This window comes from Cupressus sempervirens, chromosome 7, assembly GCF_028749045.1.
Source record: "Cupressus sempervirens isolate cs-2001-9-10 chromosome 7, ASM2874904v1, whole genome shotgun sequence".
Taxonomy (NCBI): Eukaryota; Viridiplantae; Streptophyta; class Pinopsida; order Cupressales; family Cupressaceae; genus Cupressus; species Cupressus sempervirens.
The window spans coordinates 4,161,540-4,176,877 of NC_143124.1; the positions used below are offsets into that span (position 1 = coordinate 4,161,540).

At 36.9% G+C, this 15,338-nt stretch overlaps 1 protein-coding gene across 1 annotated transcript in view; it reads right to left on the minus strand.

Moving 5' to 3' along the window:
- Nucleotides 1-5,959: 5,959 nt before the first annotated feature.
- The window catches only part of LOC149545124 (protein ANTAGONIST OF LIKE HETEROCHROMATIN PROTEIN 1-like), a 92,068-nt gene continuing 82,689 nt past the window's right edge, over nucleotides 5,960-15,338 (minus strand). Inside the window, exon 8 of the transcript XR_016353529.1 lies at nucleotides 5,960-6,294. The gene's annotated coding sequence lies outside the window, so the exon portion shown is untranslated. The remainder of the gene's footprint in view (nucleotides 6,295-15,338) is intronic.

The window sequence follows — 15,338 nt, forward strand, 5'->3', positions numbered from 1 at the left end:
GCCGAATTGGCCAAGAAGGTGAATGGGCAAGAGGAAGAAAAAAAATCTCTCAGAGAGAGATTAGCCCAACTAGAGGATAAGTTGGATCAGGTGGAAGAAAAAAATGATGAAGACAAGGAAAAGGTTGATGGAAAGAAGCCAGAAGTTGTTGTAGAGGATGAACTTCCCATACCAAACCATGTTCTCATAGAAGAGCCTTTCTTGAAGGCATTGTAGGCTATGAGTGGGAAGGCACTTGAAGGCATTCCATTTTTTAGTGGAAATATGGAGGTAGATCTACTCATGGACTGCACATAAGGGATAGAAAACCATTTTGAATTTGATGGCATCATAGAGACACAAAAAGTTAGGGTGGAAAAATCAAGATTGAGAGGCTCTGCCCTGACATGGTGGAAATTCATCGAGGTAGAGAGGGAAAAGGTAGGTAAGAAACCAATCACATCATGGAAAGGAATGGTTCTTAAGGTGAGAGAAGCATATATGCTTGATGATTATGAAATTCAATTACACCAAAGAGGCAAAATCTGAAGCAAAGGGATCTTGATGTAAGTTCCTACACTAAGAAATTTCAAAAACTTTACATGAGATCAAATGTGGCAAAGGATAAAATCCTTAAGGTAGCTAGATAACTTAGTGGTATAAAGTGGAACATTCAAGAAGAGATGACTCTTCTCAATCCTAAAACAATGTACCAATGCCATCAATTGGCTATAAGGATTGAGGAAAAGAATAAAAGAAAGCATGACTAGTCCTCCAAAGGCAGAGGCAGAGGAAGAGATCAGAGAGCTCATAGAAGTGGTTACTAAGGTAGAGAGACTAAATTAAGGGGAAAAAGGGGATTCTAAATCTATAGAGCATGGGAGTTAACCCACTCCAAGAGGAGGCCATGGAAGAGGTAGAGGATCTCAAGGGGGTTCGAATAGAGGAAGAGGTGCAGGTAGAAGTAACTCATACTTTGCTAGCATGAAGTGTTATAGCTGTGTACAGTTGGGTCATCCTGCTTATAGGTGTCCTAAGAAGGCATCCTCTTCTAACAATGACAAAAGGGTTGGATATGCTCAAGAAGACACATCAAGTGTCAAGTCACTTAAGATCAACCATATTGAATTAGAAATGGGGGAGAACCTAATGTTTATAAGGGTTTTGGTTAGACAATCTATGAAGGAGGAACCAAAGTGAAGGATATCCTTATTTAGAATAAGATGCAAGATGCTTGGAAAAGTTTGCAAGGTTATTGTGGATTTAGGGTCCATAGATAACATAATCTCTAAAGAGGTAGTGGACAAGCTCAAACTTGAGAAGATACCCCATACCAATCCATATAGGGTGACACGGTCGAACAAAGGGAAAAATGTCCTTATGAATGAACAAGCATGGGTAGAGTTCTATATTGATGGTACAAGGATAAGTTGATTTGTAATATCTTGCCTATGGATGCATGCCATCTCCTATTGGGAAGACCGTGGCAATATGACAGAGGTTTCATCTATGATGGGAAGGAGAATACCATTTCTTTTAAGAAGGATTATAGGACATTCAAAATATAGTCACTCATAGAGAATGAAGAATCACAATCAAAGACCCCTGGTGTCTTGTTGGGGAGTAACAAGGAGTTTGTCAACATCCTACAACAAGATGGTGAAGGATATGCTATAATGGTACAACCTAAGGAAGGAAAAAAGACCATGCCAACACCTATACTAGAGGAGGTACAAAATTTGCTTGGCAAGTTCAAAGACACAATTAGTGATCAAACATCTACAACATTACCTCCAAAAAGGGCTACTAGTCACCAGATTGACTTTATCCCAGGGGCCTCTTTACCTAACAAGGCAGCTTGTAAGGCAGCCTACAAGCTCACTCCAAAGAAGAATCAATAAGTGGCTAGACAAGTACAAGAGTTGCTAGACTAGGGATTGATAAAGAAGAGCACTAGTCCTTGTGCAGTACCATTGGTATTGGCATCCAAGAAAGGGGGTAAGTAGATACTTTGTACTGATTCTAGGGCTATTAATAGGATCAAAATCAGATATAGGTTTCCTATACCTATGACTGAGGATTTGATTGATTATATAGGAGGATCTAGGTATTTCATTAAGTTGGATTTAAAAACTGGCTATCATCATATTAGGATCCAAGAGGGAGATGAATGGAAAGCAATATTCAAGACCACTAAAGGTTTATATGAGTAGAGAGTTATGCCATTTGGGCTTACAAATGCCCCTAGCACATTCATGAAGTCAATGAATTACTTTCTTAAGAACTTCACTGGTAGGTTTGTAGTAGTTTTCCTAGATGACATCCTCATCTTTAGCAAAACCAAGGAGGAATATATGAAACACTTGGAGAAGTCTGAATTTCCCAAGCGGGAACTTATACATCATATCTCAAGGTTCATTGAGGATGGATCCAAGCAAGGTGGAGGCTATCTTAAATTGGCCAACACCAACCACAGGGATAGAGGTAAGGAGTTTTCATGGGTTAGCTCAATTTTATAGAAACTTTATTAGGAATTTTATTGGTATTTGTGCACCAATGTTAGACACCATCAAAGGTGGATTGAAAAACAAATTCAAATGGACTCTTGAGGCAGAAAGAACCTTTGAAAGATTGAAATAAGAAGTGGATACCGGATACCCAACCTATCCTATTGTTTCCTAGTGTAGTCATTAAGGAAGTGGAGACATTACATCCTACCTAAGGAATTTGTTGTGTTCAGTAATAACCAAGAACTTAGCTACATTAATACTCAAGAAAAGTTGAGAAATAGGAACTTTAAATGGATGGAACACCTACAAGATCTCACATTCACGATCAAGCACAAGAAGGGACAACTAAACAAGGTAGTTGCACTAAGTAGAAGGATGTTGACAGTGCAAGAGGTTTAATTGCAAAGCATTAGCATAGAAAGTTTCAAAGACCTCTACAAGGATAATGAAGATTTCTTTGAAGCATATAAGGTATGTGCTGATTTTCAAAATCATTTTTGTAGTTAGTTCTCTAAATATACCCTACAGAGTGGGTTGTTGTTTAAGGGGAATTGATTATGTATTCCACAAGGTTCAATGAGGCAAAACCTTATTCAAGAGAAGCACAATGGTTGTCTTAGTGGCCATTTTGGTGTTAATAAAACATTGGAGTTGGTTCAAAGGTTCTACTATTGGTCGAAGTTGACAAGAGATGTTAGAAGGTATGTAGAGCAATGTGTGGTGTGTATGAAATAAAAAGGGGGAACCAATAATGCAGGTTTTTACCAACCCCTACCAATTCCTAACAGGCCATGGGAGTGCATTAAAATGGAATTTTTGGTAGGTCTTCCTAAGACTAAAATATAGTTGAACAATATCTATGCGATGGTAGATAGGTTTAGCAAGATGAGTCATTTTATCCCTCGTAAAACCACTCATGATGCTAGCTATGTTTCTCATTTGTTTTTCAAAGAGATTATAAGAATCTATGGATTACCATTAAGCATATTCTCTGACAAAGATGTAAAGTTCATGAATCACTTTTGGAAGACTTTATGGGGCAAACTAGAAACTAATCTATCATTTGGTTCATCTTACCATCCTCAAACTGACAGTCAAACTGAGGTGGTCAACACAATGTTAGGTAACCTTCTAAGATGCCTAACCAAGGATTATGGATAGACATAGGATTTAATCATTAATCAAGCTGAATATGCCTACAACGCTAGTGTGAATAGGACAATAGGTAGAAGTCTTTTTTAGATAGTGTATGGTATGCACCAAAGAGGAGTGTGTGAACTCAAAGATCTAGGATCTATGCAGTATAGAAGTGGCAATTTGAACATTTCATTAGTGTTCAATGTGGCTGATTTTGTCAAATACAAGGGACCATTGTTAGAGGTAGGTCAAAATAGTAGAGAGATACTAGAAGATGTCACTGCAACCTTACTTCCCAAGATGAAGCAACAAGTTGAAAGGATCTTGGAATCTAGGGTAAAGAAGTCTACATGGCACAGGATCAACATGGAGCACCTAATCCAATGGAAAGACAACCAAAAGATGAAGCTACATGGGTAGAAGAAGAAAATTTCAAAAAGCTTGGCATTGATATGTTTCTGATTTCTCCTCATGTTCCTTCACAATTATGCAGAGGGGGAGAGCGGTGTAGGAGCACCTAGGGATTGCCTATGCAATCTAATGTTTCATGTTTTTGTTGTGTGGGTGTGAGCCTCAAGGAATTTTTGTTGTTTTGGATATAAATTCATGTTGACCATAGTGGTAGTAGAATCGAGATTTTTTTCATAGGGTCCTTAAAGCCCTTTACTAAGAGCAATTAAGGGCTAGCAAGTTGTAAAGCCTTTGATTGGCCCAAGGCATGATGATGATGTCATCATGAGCTCAATAGGGTCTAGGAAGAGTTAGGGTGAGGTTTTTACCTTAGTTAAGGTTTGCGGTTATCTTTGGGAAGAAATGGAGGTCATTTGGCCACATTGGGGAAAAGTTGCTAAAAGATGTAAAAGTTGAATTATGCAACTTTTCTTGGAGCAAATTTTGGCAAGAAAGTTGAAAATCAATGGAGAGGAGTCCTAAGGATTAAATAACATTAATTACAGAAGTATATTAAATCTAATTACAATAATTTTGTATATCTAATTCCAAATAGTTTGCTACTTCAGAATCTACAATTTTTGGCTTAGTCACTCAATATGAATTTGGTCGAAAAATAATTGATTGCCTCTCTTCTGCTATGTTGAAGGATTTATTAGGAGAGGAAAAGGTTTCAAAATAAGCATTCTAAGATTGTACTTCACAAGAAGAATTGTAATGTCCAAAGAGTACCTCAAGTTGAATTCATGGTGCTCAAATATAGGTGTTAGACATGAAAATAACCCACAAGCTAACCCAAAACCAAACTGTTCTAGTATAGGTCAGCCACCAAAAACACAATATTTAATCTTATTAATGGTGACCCTTGAGAATAACAAAATATTTAGTGTTCCCATTCATGTTGGCCTATTTTTATTCAATAAGTCAATTGTTCTTCATTGCTGGAACAAGATGACTACACCTTTATAACTCCTTGCATACACACTTTCTCCATGTATTATAGTGGTGAGATACTTGCTATTTTGAGTAGAGTATCAACAAACAAATATCCTAAGGTTACTAGAGGGCATAAGAAGCCATTGAGTAGGCTCTTTAGTGATCTCAAGGTGGCACTAGATGTTAGGAGAGATTTTGAAGAGTTTATCTCAAGAAAAAATGCAAATCTTAATGCAATCGATGACCAAATTAGAATGGATGCCATTGAATGGTGGTACCTCCAAAGGAAAGATTATGTGTACCTCTAGCCTCTTACCATTAGGATCCTATCACAAGTAAGCTTTTAAGTTTTTCTTCCCTTTTTTATGGCCACTTAGCTTGTAGAATTAACACTCTTAAATTCCTATTGTATTACAATTTCAAGTTTAAAAACCAAAATTGGTTGTCTCTATAGGTTGCAAGCTCTTCTGTTACTGAGAAGAATTGGGGTACCTGCTCCTTTATCCACTGAGTGAAGCATAACCGTTTGGGTTCTAACAAAGCAGAGGATTTGGGATGTATTCACAACAACTAGCACCCCCTATCATGCAAATCCAAAATACAAAAGGTGCCAAATGTATTAGCCGAATCTACTGACTTGGATATGGTTGTCCAAGATTTAGCTACAATTACCTTGCTAGATGTTGAGGGGGATATAGCAGCATTTGGGGCTAGTGGAACTAGTTTTTGGGTTACAATAATGAGGATCTATATATAGTTGTGGTTGGGAATGAAGCCATTGATGCCTCATTTTGATGACCCATTTGACCCTTACAAGGCATTTGATACTATGATCATTGATCAACTATTAAACACTTGTCATCTATTATATGTTTCAAGCTATATTATTTGATGAACTAGTCTATGTTTTCAAATTTTATTTTGCAATTTACTAATTCAATATGTGATTTTCTTTAAAATCATGAACATAGATTAATGAGCGAGTATTTAATGTTTATCTTTGACATTTGGCATTGATCGATGATTAGGAAACATATATTCATACTATGAAATGACTTAAAATTTACAATAATGCATGTTTCTCTTTTTTTTTGTATATATATTGCATATATAATATATATACCCATGAACCTAATCGTGGGAGAAAATTACTCAAACCCACAAACCCAAACTTGAACCTGAATTTTTCCTTGAACGAATCGATAACTTAGTTCTTCATGCTTCATCTTTGATCAATGGAGTTGTAGTTAGCATTTTTCAATAGCTCTTTAACAAGCATACACTGCATGCAAAGATTACATAAAAATAAATCATGTATCAGGTTGCATAATAATAGGTTAGCACTTTTAACAAGTAGCCAATGATCAAATAAATACAATTCAACAAACCAATTTTAAAAATTGCACAAAATTTAACAAGCACTACAGTAAAATGCAAAAGTGCTACAAAAATATACAAAGACACTATGGGAATTTGTAGAAGTGCTCTACGGACTTACAAAAGCATTTCAGAAAAATAGAAAAAGCACTACTTTCTCTTAGATAGAGCAATAAAACATTTACAAGTTGCATTGTTTCAAAGAGGTAGCTTGTAATGGATTTGCAAGAACCCTATGAACTCCATAAATGCACACATGAGAAGATAGTGAAAGCTAAGAAAAATACAAGACTAAACGATGATGAAGTATCACAACCCATCCTAGTTAAACTATGTGGTAGAGCTCTCCCTTATATAGATTGTAGAAATCAAGATACTAATGAGATGAAGAAATGAGAAATGATGAAGATCTAATCATTGGTGATCTATGTACTCATTGTTTTAGAAGTTTCCCAATAGTGTGCACTTAAGTGTTATTATTTTATTTTATTTTATTTTAGAAATGGGAATTTCATTTGCACTTTCGAACAGGGATTTCATTAATTTAATTAAAAGTGAAGAGGTTCTTCTAATTAAATAAACTTAGGATATAATGATCAAACATAGGATATAATCAATTTAATGATTATTTGATGAGCATATTAAAGGTTTAATGATGAATTTAACTATGCAAATTTGATTCAATGCATAATAAGGTCTGGTGTTAAATTTCATTTAATTATTCTAGATTGGGGGCATATAATTTACTAGACCAAATATGGATGATTACATCTGGTGGTAATCTCCAACACTTTGGTGTATTTGTTCAACAACTCCTATATTTGTGGAGGATACTCACATTGCTACTCAATGACCTCTAGCATCACCAAAATCTATGTTACCCACAACACCCAATCATGTCATATCAATCTCTCCATCCACCAGAGTGATGCCACTCCAGGGCCCCCATTGTATAAGGACCACTTTCCTATCTTCATATTCAAACTTCATCTCTATTCTATCTTTGAAAGTGAGATCATAGAGTGACTTCATCCAAGTCATGTTGAAAATAACATCATAATCGTCCACGTTGACTACAAAAAAAATCCCAACTACAATATAGTCTCTCATCTGCATGTGTAGATCATTAATCAAATGAATGTTTTGCAACTTATGTCCACTAGTCACTATAACTTTAAAGCCCTTGGGCCCCTCAAAACCAATTTCTTTGAGATAAAATTGTAGGAATCACTTATGTCCACCATAGAAATAACTTGTTCCCTTGTATTACACTTCTCACCCTCAAAATTTTCACTTGATCATCACTTGAGGGACGTTCAATAGTTTTTCATCACCTATTTCCTCTCTTACAAGTTTCACCTCATTGCTTCCTTTAGAATCAAATTATTGTTCTACATCCTTGGAGACTGACTAATTGTTATCACTTATAGTCTTAACGCATCCTGGTATCTTGGTATCATGTTCGTCACCAAAGTTGAACTTGAAGTTCTGTTTACTTTGACTTCAACTTCAGGTCAGCGTCAATCATCATCCGCCAGCCCAGTTCTTTCCTCACATCTACCTTATTGAAACCGAAATTGAAGTTGAAACCCGTCCCTCCAAAACTTCAACTTCAGGTTCAATGTTGATTTTGTGCGCTAACATAAGTTGTATGCAGGTTTTATTTCGCCGAATCAAATCAAGATGGGTCCGAGTACAACATCTCTTGAGGCATGTTAAGTCATGAATAGAAAAATCTAAGGTGGTACGTGCTCAAGCTACGGCAAAAATTGGAAAAGACTAATATTGTCATGTCATGATTATCCAGTTGAGCTGCATGCGTGCGAATTTGATGGAATGTGTAAAACAGAGCACACGCGGCGTCCTTCCCAGTGCATGCCACATTAATGAACAATTATTGCCCTTACTTGCCGAATCTACCCTATAATCTTTTGCACAAGCCTACCTTTAAATGCATTGATTTTTGGCCTTTTTCCCACTCTTTCCATTTTCTCCATAGAAATTTCAGCATACTGGATAGGAAGGGCGAATTGCAAGTTGTGTCTCTGTTGAGTTGTAAGTGCATTTTTCATTCCCTTCTGCATTTCAAATTATGTTTGCTTTGTTTTAGGCCATTTCTAGCCTTAGCTTCTTTTGATAATCATGATGTTTTTTCGCCCAAAGTTGCCTAAGTTAGAAAAACCACCTTTGCTCAGCTCCCTCCCTGAAATTCGCGACACATTCCTGGTAAATAGAAACCTATCTGAAATAGTAGAGCAAGCCAAGAACACCCCATCAAGTCTCATTTACCAGAGATTAGTGGAGAGCGGGTTAATAGAAGTTGCTTATTTTCCCGCTGCTATCCAATACCCTGAATGTATCCTTGAGTGTGCAAATCATTTCGACCCTGTTTCTAGGTGTGTTAGGAAAACCTCGGGGGAAGTAGTTGTCAAAATCAACAAAACCAGTGTGAATTCCGCCCTCAAGATCCCTCATAAAGAATCTTATGAGCCATGGACATTTGAGGAGGTTGAGTGCCTGTATGCAGCAAACAAAACCAGCTATGACACCAAGATTGCTCAATCCTGGCTCTTGAAGCCCGCAGAGGGGGGTTCTAGGCTGCCTAAACCATTGACTATTGACCATTTTATCAAAGAGATTGCTGATATTGTCCTCTTGTTGAATAGAATTAAAGGGAACGAGCATGCTTTCCACTGGGAATCCTGGATGTATTTCTTTATACAGAAGATAGTTGAGGGAGTCAAGTTCATTGATTGGTCAGACCTCATAGCCGAGAACTTGCACAGGGGCTTGATTAATGTGACCAACTATGGTCCGTTCTTCTTGTCTTCTTACCTGATCTACATCTTAGCGGTGTCCAAAGATTGGGACTATCTCCCACATTCACCTTGGGTAGATGACATGCCTATCTATCAGTATTACAGAGATCTCCAAGAAGACACAATATGCAAAGAGTTTAAGAAAATCAATGATGTCTTTTTAGGGAAATTGGTTTTTGAACTACAAGGTCGAGAGAATGATAGGATGTCAGAGGAAGCCATGCAAGCTGTTCAAATTTATGGTTGCTATTTTATTCAATTTCCCAGATTTACCTATATTAGAGTAGGTGCTTTTCCTGGTGAGCCCTTGAAATTACCACGCTACTATTTAGACTCTATGGTGTTATCAAAGATGTGTAGACAGTTTGCCTCTCTTGTTGAATCCTTTCAAATTTCTAAAAAATCCTCTTCAGTATTCTTCCCAATTGAAATTGGACATTATAGATGCCCTAGTGTGAAAGAAGCTCTAGTGTCAGCCGAGTCATTGACCCACTTGTTTCTTAAACCTTTCACCTCTCGGTTAGATTTTGATTACACTAGCTTTACCAGAAACAATGTCAAAAATGCATTTTCTCTGTTTCACTCCCCACAACTAGACGATTTTTTGGGCGAATTGTCACAATGAATTCGAGGTGAGGAAGAGGCTTTGGTCACACTTAACCATTAAGCAAGTCATCATGTTCAACGTGGAGCTGGATACTTATGGGCTAAAGGATGATGATTCTGAGGAAATAGTTGATCAATTTTACATGGATCAAATTGAATGGATGCCTATTCTGGAGATCGACTGGGAGAAAAGAGAAGAGAATGATGTGTATGCCCGTACCAAGGATGTGATAGCCAGAACTGCCAAATGGATAAAGTCAAAGGCGGCAGTTACTCCAAGCTTTTCTGAGAAATCTTCAAGGAGCAAAGATAAAAAGGTTGCCCAGAAGAAAACTAATCAAAGTGTCCTTGAATTTGTTGCAAGTCCACTTGAAGTTGAACTTGAAGCAGTTCTGGAAACACTTCAACTTCAAGTTCAAGAGGAGACTCTGAAAAGTAAAAGGATAACTCGCTCGAGTATGAAGAAGGCACTGATCGCTAAAAGCAAGAGCACCATAACTGTGGACCTCGAGACAACGGAAGACCCACCCATGGTAGACAATTTAATAGAGCCTCAAAGCTTGTCAGCGACAGCCGAGAATCAACAGGGTAACCTTACTCTGGTCATTACTTCCACCACTGCAGAAAAAGAACAGGCAACTCCCAAATGGCTGGAGACATCAATGGAAAAGAAGAGAAGCATTGTTCCCATATCCATGCCAATTGATGACCTGGTTAGCAAGTTCCTTGGTAAGGCGCCTAAAGTGAAGAAAGCGAGAACAGAGTCGAGGATCAACTTTGACAAAACCTCAAGGTGATGGGCGGCAGAGATAGCTACACCACCTGATGGAAGTGCTCACGACTCTGTAGCTCCTCAGGATTACCAAATAACCAAGGTCGACCTTGGTAAGGCAAACCGCGAGACAGATATGAAATTCTTCGAAGTATCCAACAAGAAGATCACAGAAAGGGTGTTGAAAGATGGGCAAGATAAGCAAGAGATGAAGGAAACGATTAAAAGCATGGCTCAGTATATCAACGTTGTCCTTCATCCCGAGGCTAAGCCAATCAGTGAGATGTTAGCGATCATTGACGTGTCTTCCCTGGCCAACCAACAGTCACTGGAAAATTTGCACAAGTGCAAAGCGGTGGAAAAAATAGCAGGTGAGTGGGTGTTGGATGTTCTGCATAACACTGTCAAACACATAGGTCACCTAGATCAAGCATCAAAGGAAATATTGAATACCTCCAAGAAGGTGGAAACAAGAAATGATGGGTTTGAAAAGGAGATGAATAACTAGTCCAAAATAGTTATGGGGTTGGAAGACGTACAGGAACTCGATCTACAAAAGTTTCAGGCCAAATGCCCTATGGCCGATCTCGATGAAAAAACCTTGTATGTCATTAAAGATTGTATTGAGTGGATAAATGAAGTACTGACATAGGGAATATCTGAGATTAAAGAAGCTCTGCAAGAACTCAGAGTCATTCAGTAGATTATTCAGAATGATCTCAAATGGTTCGCCAAGCAGTTCATGGAAAAGAATGATGACTTCGTTGCCCAATCAGAAGAAATAATTAAAGAAGTGCAAAGGAAATTCCAGGAGTGGCAGGATAAAAAGTCACCAGCTAAATAGGACTTCTCCAACGTAGCTCATACCGAGGAAATGCTAATCATTAACTTAAAGCACCTAGAGATGCACGAGGAAAAGGTCGCCAAGCTGAAGAAGATAAAAGAGGTCTGAAAGCAGAGATTCGCCTACATCGGCTTGCCACATCAGTCGGTTATCTCAGCCTTTTCGACTGCGTATAAAACATGGAAAATAGCTAAAGGCGTGGCCAGTGGAGACAGCACTGCAAGGGGTTACGCTTGATAGTATTTTTCGTTATCTTTCCTTTGCTGTTTTTCAATTTCGGTTACTTTTCAAGAATGACAGTTTTCTTGGCAAAAAGACAATTAACTCCTGGCGGGGTAATTTTGGCTTTGGTCCAGCCCCATGCCTATAAATGTAATAATTAGTATTGTTTAAGGGGTTCAAATTTCTCTAGTAGACCGGTAGACAGAACTACTTTTGTTTATGGTTTTATTTCCGGTTTAGAAGTAACATTTCAGAACTTCAGCAGATATATGAAACTCTATAGTTTGATTTTGGGTTGAAAGCTTTGTAAGTGGATACTATTGTCTACTTATTTTGGTATTTCTATAGATACTATTTAAGCTTTTAACTGCACCTGTTATTGATTTTGAAACTGTGAACTCTGAATTTTGAAATTTTGTGGGAAATTAGTTCATGAAATTTGCCTGCTCGATAATTTAATTTTCAGCTATGTGGATCATTTTGATAATTAAAATTGAGTGGTTCTTCTGCATTAAGGTTTGTTTCATGTTGATGAGATAAAATAAGTTGTTTCAACATCTCCAGCAGATTACATTCTTGGAAAGTTATTCTTTTGAGTTTATTTAGTTAAAACTTTCAATGCAATAAAGGTAGCTGCACCTGTTTCAATTGAAGAAATTTTAAGCAGAGAATTCCTAAGTTCTTCAAATAGGAATTCATTTGTTAGTTTACTTTCTTTTCTCAGTCTTGATATATGAACATGCATGGGAAAAAATGTTCACTAACACAAATCAACTAGAAAATACTTGATATGTGTTTCCTTTGCCTTTACTAAACATTTGTGTTTGAGATCCCAATGCTCCTTGCAATGAAAATATTATTTTTTCCTTAAATCATTCAACTGTTCATTGTCCAACTTCTACATTTCATTTCTATTTTGAGAGTCTTTTTAAAAATCCTTCTTATCCTTGTTATTTTTTGATGCAAATCTCTTTGAATCAAACTTGTCATTTGAAGAAGAAGAAGGCTGACTCTAGCCTTCTTGTAGGCTTCCTATAGTATGGGTCGATAAAGGCCCTTAATCCATCCCTTCAGAGGTTCTGTAAGCCCATCCATGAATAGCACCAATAACCTCAACTGAGAACTCTATAACTAAAACCAAGTCTCTCAAACTTTGATATGGAAGTATCAAATGAGCCCCTCTATTTAAGTTGACCCAACAACTTGAAATGCAATTTTGGATCAATTATATCAGACCAATCAATCAAACTCTATGACATCCATATATTAAGTAATCTGATCATGCCATAGAGTGACCATGTGATAATGCCACCACTCATGTGCTAAACTATTAGATGGGATGCAACAAATTTTATGCCTTCTTCTAGCGTTAGGTTCATTTGGATATAAGTGTCTACCATTTATACTAATGCTTTAGCAGTAGTTTTCCCAAATCCATTGAAGTATAGGATGGAGAGCTTGCTAACCTTCTTTTCCAAATCACTATGTTGGCTTCTACCACTTGTGAGTGGAAATTACTAAAACCTAATGTCCATATATTCTTTGAAAGAAATGGTTTCCTAGAATTCCTCTACTCTGTTTTCCCAATCTGTCCGAGATTGGACCTATAACTTAGTAATTTGTGGCTCATTCTCCTACTGAACTAGATCTCTAGGTGGGAATGTAGGCATGGGCTATCTTGAACATACTATTCTCGTTGGTCTAGGGGCCTACCCAAAATTATCATCCACCTATCCTCCTCCATTACCACCATTCTACCCATTATTCCCTTTGTTGTTTCTGCCATTTTTCCCTTCAATATTTAAATTTATTCTTATCTACTTTGCCATCATTTACATCATAAGTTCGATTTCCTGATTATATTCATGTGCTCTATCTGGCCAAACATTGTCCTTGTGCCAAGGTATCTAGCATGTAATAACCCTCAATAGGTGATTAGCTTAATTAAACATCAATTTTTCTTCACATGATTAATGGTTTGACTTTGCATGAAATCTCTATCTCGTTGCCTTTAATCTTCAAATTACTTCCGCTTGCTTGTAATGGTTCAAATTTTGATTAGACAAATTATCATCCACCTATCCTCCTCCATTACCACCATTCTACCCATTATTCCCTTTGTTGTTTCCGCCATTTTTCCCTTCAATATTTAAATTTATTCCTATCTGCTTTGCCATCATTTACATCATAAGTTCGATTTGCTAATTATATTCATGTTCTCTATTCGGCCAAACATTGTCCTTGTGCCAAGGTATCTAGCATGTAATAACCCTCAATAGGTGATTAGCTTAATTAAACATCAATTTTTCTTCACAGGATTAATGGTTTGACTTTGCATGAAATCTCTATCTCATTTCTTTTAATCTTCAGATTACTTCCGCTTGCTTGTAATGGTTCAAATTCAGATTAGACAGATGCAAATGGCTAGTAGATGTCCAAACAAAGAAGCTGAAGTACAAATGCAATCTTTTTTTACCATTCAAACACATACATGTGATATCAACCTATGAAATGTACATCTACATCCAATAGATATTTTTACAAACACTTGGCATGCAATCTACTAATTGAAACATATAACTACAGCTCTCATAAAATTTGCAATTAAAAGAATCTGTAACTGACTATTGTAGATATCAAATTGCAGTAGATTTGTATGAGGGCATACAATAATATGCTCCCTCCAACTTAAGGCAGATCACAATTAGCACGTAATAGACATTGCCCCAAGAAAAAAAATATCAAACTCCAAGGAAAATGTAGGTCTACAACTTATAATTTCTATCTCTAAACCCTTTCAAATCAAACCAATTCACTCACAAATATCAGCTTCTCTTGCATAGTTAATGCAATTGAGAAGACAAATCAAATTGCTATACTTCAATAGTAATTTGCCACGGTTCATAGCCTCCTCCATTACCACCATTCTACCCATTATTCCCTTTGTTGTTTCTGCCATTTTTCCCTTCAATATTTAAATTTATTTTTATCTACTTTGCCATCATTTACATCATAAGTTCGATTTCCTGATTATATTCATGTGCTCTATCCGGCCAAACATTGTCCTTGTAAAAATATCTCCTTGCCACGGTTCATAGCATTCCTTTGTCCCTTAATTATCTATCCCTTGATAACCTATACATGTATGATCTTTTGGATTTCTCTGTTCTTGCCCATGATTTCTTTGTGTATGATCGTGATGAATTAAACTGTTACTGGATGCATGTTCCAATCAGTCATAACAGTGAAAGTTCGTAATAACCCCTTCAAAATGGCAGGAGTTTTGGCTCTTATGCCACTATAATAGGATACCCCATTATGCATTGATATTTTCAAGTGTTTATCTTGCAAGAATGTTAGCAATTAGTTTTCATGCACCCTTTCAAATTAAATTTACTGATTTATTTTTTTGATTTAGAATTGCTTGGTTTAGAAATAAGAGAAGACTAATCATGCAATTCACAATAATATTTGAACAATCATAGCTTTCCAGATTTTTGAACGCACAAGATATTTTTCCAGAAATCATTGAAGTCAAATATTTTAATCGAGAAACTCATGTGACAGTAATAGCAATGTCATTTGCGGATTTGGTACAAATTGTAAGAACACAATATTCAGATTAGCAACTATGGTTCACATACCAGATGTCTAAGACATAAACGCAGACTGCGAAATGGGTTGCC